Source organism: Mandrillus leucophaeus, unplaced genomic scaffold (genome assembly GCF_000951045.1).
Source record: "Mandrillus leucophaeus isolate KB7577 unplaced genomic scaffold, Mleu.le_1.0 Scaffold454, whole genome shotgun sequence".
In the NCBI taxonomy this organism is placed as follows: Eukaryota; Metazoa; Chordata; class Mammalia; order Primates; family Cercopithecidae; genus Mandrillus; species Mandrillus leucophaeus.
The window spans coordinates 1786975-1796038 of record NW_012104854.1 but is presented as its reverse complement, the minus strand read 5'-3'; the positions used below and the strand labels follow the sequence as shown (position 1 = coordinate 1796038).

General features: G+C 36.7%; 1 protein-coding gene across 2 annotated transcripts in view; it reads right to left on the bottom strand.

Moving 5' to 3' along the window:
- The window catches only part of IFT74 (intraflagellar transport 74), a 121780-nt gene that overhangs the window by 86251 nt on the left and 26465 nt on the right, over positions 1-9064 (bottom strand). The gene's annotated exons all lie outside the window — the stretch shown is intronic.

Sequence of the window (9064 nt, the reverse complement as noted above, 5' to 3'; positions counted from 1 at the left end):
GGCGCTCCACCCGCCTTGGCCTCCCAAAGTGCTGGGATTACAGGTGTGAGCCTCCGTGCCCAGCCAGAAATGTAAATGTTCTATATATGTAAGATGATAACGTCACTTCGTGTATTGTTAGCAAAGTCAATATGTAAGAGTAATTTTTTAACAGTGCTTCCTAGACTAAGTGAAAACAAGTGACCTATTTTAACTGCAAATACTGTGCCTGAGATTCAGATTGTAACCATGTAACCACAATATTAATAATACAATCTACACTAATACAGATAAACTAAATAATAAACAGATACTGCATTTAAGCTGTATTTATAAAATAATAAACAGAAATGTGCATTATCCTTTCACTGTGTTGCTAGACAAATACAACAGGAATTTCTTATAATGCCTTTAAGAATGACAGATATGTCAAAAATTCTAGATAAAACAATTATAAAATGTTGTTAACTATTAAAATGTTGTTAACGGTTATTTTTCTCTATTCTAAATCTTATTATTTCTGATTTACTAGAAAATGAGAACATCACCATGTGTAGCTACCCCAACAGCCTGAAGAGCTACAATATTAAAACAGTACCTCCTAAGGCTGAATGCCACTCAAAACTTCCTTCACCAGTAACTGAAGATCTTTATATTCATTTTCAGCCCATCAGCAATTCAACATTTAATAGCTCTTTGAACAACTTAACAAGAAATTCAGGTAATGTACCAGTTCTTAATATTAACACTGCTGAATGTATCATACTAAATAAACTGAGGTAGTTATCTTTATTTTAAATTTCTATAAAAATATAAAAGAAAGATTCCTCATCCAACTAAAGATTTACAAAATATTGGTCTTCCAACCTAGGTTCTGCTAGTTACAAGCCAAATGCCATTGTGCAAATTATTTAACTTCTCTGAGCCTTTGTTTTAACTAGTCTAGTCACAAATCTCAACGAGTATAAATCAATAATGGTCTTAGGTAAAAAGGTAACAAAATGGCAGTAGCTGTTTTGGAAAAAGAGAATTCTTCCACCACACAAAATTTGTCTAAAGAAAACTACAATGTATGTTTATTTCTAATACCAATATTGAGGAGAATTAGGATATATAATTATGATTATTTTGCCAACTTAACAAATTTTCTTTCTCTCTTCTCTCTCGGTATTCCATTAAAGAACATATACCTCTTGGAAAAAGCTGGGCTTTTCTCGTTGGTGTTGTTGTCACTGCACTGACAACTTCACTTCTCATTTTTATTGCTATCAAATGCCCAATATGGTACAGTATTCTGCTTAGTTATAATCATCATCGCCTGGAAGAGCATGAAGCAGAAACCTATGAAGATGGTTTTACTGGAAATCCAAGTTCTCTTTCACAGATACCAGAAACAAACTCTGAAGAAACTACAGTAATATTTGAACAATTACATTCATTTGTGGTAGACGATGATGGATTTATTGAAGACAAATATATAGATATCCATGAATTACGTGAAGAAAATTAATTTCTTTCAAAGTTTGCTGTTTAAACAAAGTTATCAGCTCACTCACAGTTTAGATATGGAGATTTTGCTATGTGATATACCAAAATACAGCTAGCAGACATTCATATTAATGACAACGTACATGAATATCATAAAATTATGTTCTTTGCATTGTATTGAGCAAGCAGGTCCAAATACAATAACTGACACTCCCTGGTAGCTGACAGTTACATAGTTTACAATACTAGCACTCCTATTCTTAGCAGTGTTTGGGTGACCATACAGACTAGTAAAAAGGCCTAAATTATTCATTAATTAAAATGAATGGATTCTCATATTAACACAGATATTTGACATAATATGTATTAAATTATACTAAAGTTTCAATCAGTAAAGAAATAAAAGTTTGGGATTTATTAATATATGGTAAGTCAAAGTGAGAAACAGATAGCTTAAATAATATAAGATTGATTTTATGCTCACAGAATAAATTCATAGAGTTGGAAAATATTTTTTCAAAATGCTTCCTGAAATAGCATAATAAATTTCCTTAAAATTTTATAGCAACTTAAAGCACAAGCACAATGTTCAGGCATAATCCCTAATAAGTCACTACTGATTCTGGTTATAAAGAAAGGCTGTCACCATAATGCAGGATCACTACAGTTGAATATCATAGTGGCTTACAAAGTAGGCATCACAATAATCTATAAATCTTGTTTTAAAAATACATATTTCTACCTCTCTCTGGGAGATTTTTACTCAAATTGATCTGTGCTGGGACTGAGGAATCTTCATGTGGTCCACAGACAGCTGTTTCTATCTATTGAGTAGATACAGCAATGTTTCCCAAATTGCTTTCCCAAAATACTAATTTCCAGAGAGACATTCACAAGTATTTACAGGAGAAGAAAAAGGTACATGGTCAAATTACTATAGGAAAAACTAGGTTTAAACAAAGTGAAACAAGATTCTTTTTATTTATTTATTTATTTTTTTTGGAGACAGAATGTGGCACTGCCGCCAGGCTGGAGTGCAGTGGTGCTATCTTGGCTCACTGCAACCTCTGCCCCCTGGGTTCAAGCGATTCTTCTGACTCAGCCTCCCGAGTAGCTGGGAGTACAGGTGCACACCACCATGCCTGGCTAATTTCTGTATTCTTAGTAGAGATGGGGTTTCACCATATTGGCCAGGCTGGTCTCCAACTCATTATCTCGTGATCTGCCCACCTAGACCTCCTAAAGTGCTGGGATTACAGGCGTGGACCACTGTGCCTGGCCAAGATTCTTTACAATAGGATTTATGAAAAACTTTACTAAGCTAAATTTACGGCTCTCTGATTATTCGAGAGCAAAGTATTAAAAATTTCCCAAACTTACTTGACAACAAAACCCATTCTTTGAGTTACATCTACTAAGAGCTCGTAGTTCAACAACAATCCAAAGAACATAGTTTGGAAAACACTGGCCTATAGACTGTAATAGGAAGGGTCTAAAGAGAATTATTTGCCAATTCCTTGTAATCAATTGGCTACAATCATAATTAAAAATTTATCAATGCAAACAGTACATTAAAAACTGTAGCACAATCTATAATTTTTACCTTCATATGAAGAGAAATTAAGAATTTATGTCTTTTACAAATATCTCTGAAACACTGAAATATATTTATGGGTGAAATAATATTTCTGGTATTTTCTTCATTATAACACATGGAATGGAAAAGTGGCCAGAGGTATGGATAGAGCAAGGTCAAATATGAGCTGAAGAAGCTGGGGTCTGAGTACATAAGGATATAATATGCTATTTTTATGTATGTTGTGTATGGTATAGTATGCTATTTCTGTGTATGTTCAAATTGTTTATGTATATAATAAAGTTTTACAAATTTGTATGTACTTGACAATTCCTTAGAAAAAAGAAACTAAAATAAAATAGATCTATGTCATAATCTACAGAATAGTCATTTTAAAAGTTACGGCCGGACGCAGTGGCTCACACCTGTAATCCCAGCACTTTGGGAGGCCGAGGCAGGTGGATCACGAGGTCAAGAAATTGAGACCATCCTGGCCAACATGGTGAAACCCCAGCTCACTGCAACCTCTGCCTCCTGGGTTCAAATGATTCTTCTTACTCATCCTTCCAAGTAGCTGGGTGTACAGGCGCACACCACCATACCTGGCTAATTTCTGTATTTTTAGTAGAGACAGCATTTCACCCCGTCTGGGTGAGGTGGCAGGTGAGGTGGCAGGTGCCTGTAATCCCAGCTACTCAGGAGGCTGAGGCACGAGAATCACTTGAACCTGGGAGGCGGAGGTTGCAGTGAGCTGAGGTTGCACCACTGCACTCCAGCCTGGTGACAAAGCCAGAATCCTTCTCAAAAATTAAAAAAAAAAAAAAAAAAAAGTTACATAATTAGTAAATTCAATGCAAATGTCTACTGAGAGAAAATAAAAACTATCTAGGATGATATACCTGTAAAATAGAAGAACTTACTAATTTATAATACATATTTGCTTGTGTTTACAGAAACATGTTCTCAACAAAGGATATAAGTATACTATGGCTAATGTTTCTTTATATATCAATTATACTTTGTTTTAAATCTCAATTACGAGGTGATTATAGAAACATAAAATATCTTTTTCTAAATAATGTACCACTCTGCCAAATTATTTCCTAATTATAAGATGCAAATATTTGTATTTGAGAAATGTAGCAAAATGAAATATAACAACAAATGAGTAAAGACTACACTTAAGCTTTTATATTCAACAGCCTCTATTGAATATGGGGTATTCAATAAACAGCTGACTAAACAAAGAAAAATAAATGGGTATAAAATTATAATTACCTATATTTTTATAGGACAACTGATCTTGACTAATACCAAACTGGAAAGTACAGGATTAGAAGAGAATCATTAGTTCAAGCAAGCCTGTGAAACTGAATTAAATCCAGGTGTCTTACATATTGTTGTAGTAACATATTGAGGCTGTTTATAATAACCAACTTTTTATGGACGTGTTTTCCATAATAAACCACATGGTCAGACCACACTAAATGGTTGTACTGAAAGAGAAAAGAATGAAAACAGAAGCTTTTTACACCTGCCTTCTCAAGGTATGGCATTTCTTGTTCACTCTGAATGTATAGACTCAAGATAGATCTTTGTGTTATTGAGATGTTGGCCATCTGGTTAACACAAGAAATAAATCTATTCTACTGCTGTATATAAAAGTAAACTTCATCAAATTGTCCCTGTTTGCAGATGACATGATTGTATATTTAAAAAACCCCATTGTCTCAGCCCAAAATCTCCTTAAGCTAATAAGCAACTTCAGCAAAGTCTCAGGATACAAAATCAATGTGTAAAAATCACAAGCATTCTTATACACCAGTAACATGCAAACAGAGAGTCAAATCATGAGTGAACTCCCATTCACAATTGCTTCAAAGAGAATAAAATACCTAGGAATCCAACTTACAACGGATGTGAAGGACCTCTTCAAGGAGAACTACAAACCACTGCTCAATGAAAGAAAAGAGGACACAAACACATGGAAGAACATGTCATGCTCATGAATAGGAAGAATCAATATTGTGAAAATGGCCATACTGCCCAAGGTAATTTATAAATTCAATGCCATCCCCATCAAGTCACCAATGACTTTCTTCACAGAATTGGAAAAAACTACTGTAAAGTTCATATGGAAACAAAAAAAAAAGCCCACATTGCCAAGACAATCCTAAGTCAAAAGAACAAAGCTGGAGGCATCATGCTACCTGACTTTAAACTATACTACAAGGCTACAGTAACCAAAACAGCATGGTACTGGTACCAAAACAGAGATATAGACCAATGGAACAGAACAGAGCCCTCAGAAATAATACCACACTTCTACAACCATCTGATCTTTGACAAACCTGACAAAAATAAGAAATGGGGAAAGGATTCCCTATTTAATAAATGGTGCTGGGAAAACTGGCTAGCCATATGTAGAAAGCTGAAACTGGATCCCTTCCTTACACCTTATATAAAAATTAATTCAAGATGGATTAAAGACTTAAATGTTATACCTAAAACCATGAAAACCCTAGAAGAAAACCTAGGCAATACCATTCAGGACATAGGCATGGGCAAAACACCAAAAGCAATGGCAACAAAAGCCAAAACTGACAAATGGGATCTAATTAAACTAAAGAGCTTCTGCACAGCAAAAGAAACTACCATCAGAATGAACAAGTAATCTACAGAACGGGAGAAAACTTTTACAATCTACCCATCTGACAAAGGGCTAATATCCAGAATCTACAAAGAACTTAAACAAATTTATAAGAAAAAAATCAAACAATCCCATCACAAAGTGGGCAAAGGATATGAGCAGACACGTCTCAAAAGAAGACATTTATGCAGCCAACAGACACATGAAAAAATGCTCATCATCACTCACCATCAGAGAAATGTAAATCAAAACCACAATGAGATACCATGTCACAACAGCTAGAATGGCGATCATTAAAAAGTCAGAAAACAACAGATGCTGGTGAGGATGTGGAGAAATAGGAACACTTTTACACTGCTGGTGGGACTGCAAACTAGTTGTGGAAGACAGTGTGGCAATTCCTCAAGGATCTAGAACTAGAAATACCATTTAACCTAGCAATCCCATTACTGGGTATACACCCAAAGGAATATAAATCATGCTGCTATAAAGGCACATGCACACGTATGTTTATTGTGGCACTATTCACAATAGCAAAGACTTGGAACCAACCCAAATGCACATCAATGATAGACCGGATTAAGAAAATATGGCACATAAACACCATGGAATACTATGCAGCCATAAAAAAGGATGAGTTCATATCCTTTGTAGGGACATGAATGAAGCCGGAAACCATCATTCTGAGCAAACTATCGCAAGGACAGAAAACCAAACACCGCATGTTCTCACTCATAGGTGGGAACTGAACAATGAAAACACTTAGACACAGGTTGGGGAATATCACATACTGGGGCCTGTCGTGGAGTGGGTGGAGCAGGGAGGGACAGCATTAGGAGATATACCTAATGTAAATGACGAGTCAGTGGGTGCAGCACACCAACATGGCACATGTATACATATGTAACAAATCTGCACACTGTGCACATGTACCCTAGAACTTAAAAGTGTAATTTAAAAAAAGAAAGCAAACTTCATAACAATAATTTTTGTTTTTGTTTTTGTTTTTTTTTTAAAGACAGAGTCTCGCTCTGTCGCCCAGGCTGGAGTATAGTGGCATAATCTCAGCTCACTGCAACCTCCGCCTCCCAGGTTCAAGTGATTCTCATGCCTCAGCCTCCTGAGTAGCTGGGATTACAGGCACCTGCCACCTCACCCAGCTACTTTTTGTATTTTTAGTAGAGACGGGGTTTTGCCATGTTGGCCAGGCTGGTCTTGAACCCCTGACCCGAGGTGATCCACCTGCCTTGGCCTCCCAAAGTGCTGGGATTACAGGCATGAGCCACTGCGGCTGGCCGATTTTTGTTCTTAATTTCAATTTCTGCTTAAAATAGACAAGAGAACCAATTTCATTCAGCCTCTATTAAAATTACCGCTAGAGTTGTAAATGGTTTGGATGCATCTTCAGGACAGATTACCATGTTTGAAGATTTTCCGTAATCAAAAAAACCAAATAGATATAAAAATCTATGACATTCTTAAACTTTTGCTCTTGAAATTATGTTGTTAGATGAAATATCTGTAAAATATGTAAATATAATTTTAAAACCTGACCTCATATTTTGTAACTTTGAGATAAATTATCAAATAAATGAGAACTTAAATGTTCTAAACTCTTTAAAGCCTTCAGGGGATTACAGCTTATATATTTCTTTTTTATTTTTTTGAGACAGAGTCTTGCTCTGTCGCCAGGCTGGAGTGCAGTGGCATGATCTCAGCTCACTGCAACCTCTGCCTCCCGGGTTCAAGCGATTCTCCTGCCTCAGCCTCCCGAGTAGCTGGGACTACAGGCACAGGCCACCACATCCAGCTGATTTCTGTACTTTTGGGAGGGAAGTGGTTTCACCATGTTGGCCAGGATGGTCTTGATCTCCTGACCTCATGATCCACCTGCCTTGGCCTCCCAAAGTGCTGGGATTACAGGTGTGAGCTGCCACACCTGGCCTATAGCTTACATATTTCTTATTCTTTGAAGTACCTAAGACAGTATCTTATATATAGTAAACGACAAATATTTGTTTAATGGATTAAAACCAGGATAACAATAACAACAACAAAAAAAAAGGAACGTTTTCAAGGAAGAGCTTGGTTACCATGAACAAAATTTTCCTTGTAAAAGGAAAAAGACTGCTAGTGTTTTGAGTTTTTAAGATGTCACTTTACAGCAGCATCAAATGATAGACAGTGGCCGGGTACAATGGCTCACGCCTATAATCCCAACACTTGAGGACGCCAAGCTAGGAGGATTGCTTGAGACCAGGAGTTTGAGACTAGCCTGAGCAATGTAACAAGACCCCATCTCCACAAGAAACAAAAAACAAGCTGGGCATAGTAGCATGCACCTGTAGTCTCAGCTACTTGGAGGGCTGAGGCAAGATGACTTGAACTCAGGAGTTCAAGGCTGCAGTGAGCCATGAGTATGCCACTTCAATTCAGTGTGGGCAACACAGCAAGACTCTATTAAAAAAAAAAAAAAAAGAGTGGAAAACAGAGTCTTCTTTTTAATCAACAGAAGAATTACATTTATCTTTCAATGTTTTATCAGTATGTTTTAACATCTATTCATTATCAAATATTTACTGTTTTATGCAGAGATAACAAGAGAATGTATTTGGTGTTACTGAATTTTGGTTACTGAATATGGTAATTTGGGTTTATTATTGTCTTTGCTCTCAAAGAGACTAATATTAATAAATATCTGAGAGAGAATGTGCTTGTGTGTGTATTTACACAACATAGCTCATGGTCTGTGTTTGTGTTGCCTTAGAATAAATAAATCAAGAATAAAATTTGCGTTGGTTCCAAATTAACTATTCTTCACCAACTTTTTGACCTTAGAATGAACTTTGAATCAACACAAGTTTTATTCTTGAATAATTCAGGATTTTATCTGAGTATGCCTAGTTAAAAACCTGTGCGTACCCAGCCTAAAATATGGACCCATCCCAAACAACTGACAAAACACATAAAGAAGTTAACTACATCACATCTATTATTAACTTTGCAGGCATTACTCCCACTGCCACAATCACTTTATTTCCAGCATTAGATGGTATTTAATCTCTCTCTTCTTTTTTTTTTTTTTGAGACGGAGTCTTGCCCTGTTGCCCAGGCTGGAGTGCAGTGGTGCGATCTCAGCTCACTGCACGCTCCGCCTCCCAGGTTCAAGGGATTCTCCTGCCCCCACCTCCCAAGCAGCTGAGATTACAGGCGCCCACCACTACGCCCAGCTAATTTTGTATTTTTAGTAGAGACGGGGTTTCACCATATTGGTCAGGCTGGTCTTGAACTCCTGACCTCATGATCCACGTGCCTCAGCCTCCCAAAGTGCTGGGATTACAGGCATGAGCCCCCACGCCCTGCTGGTATTT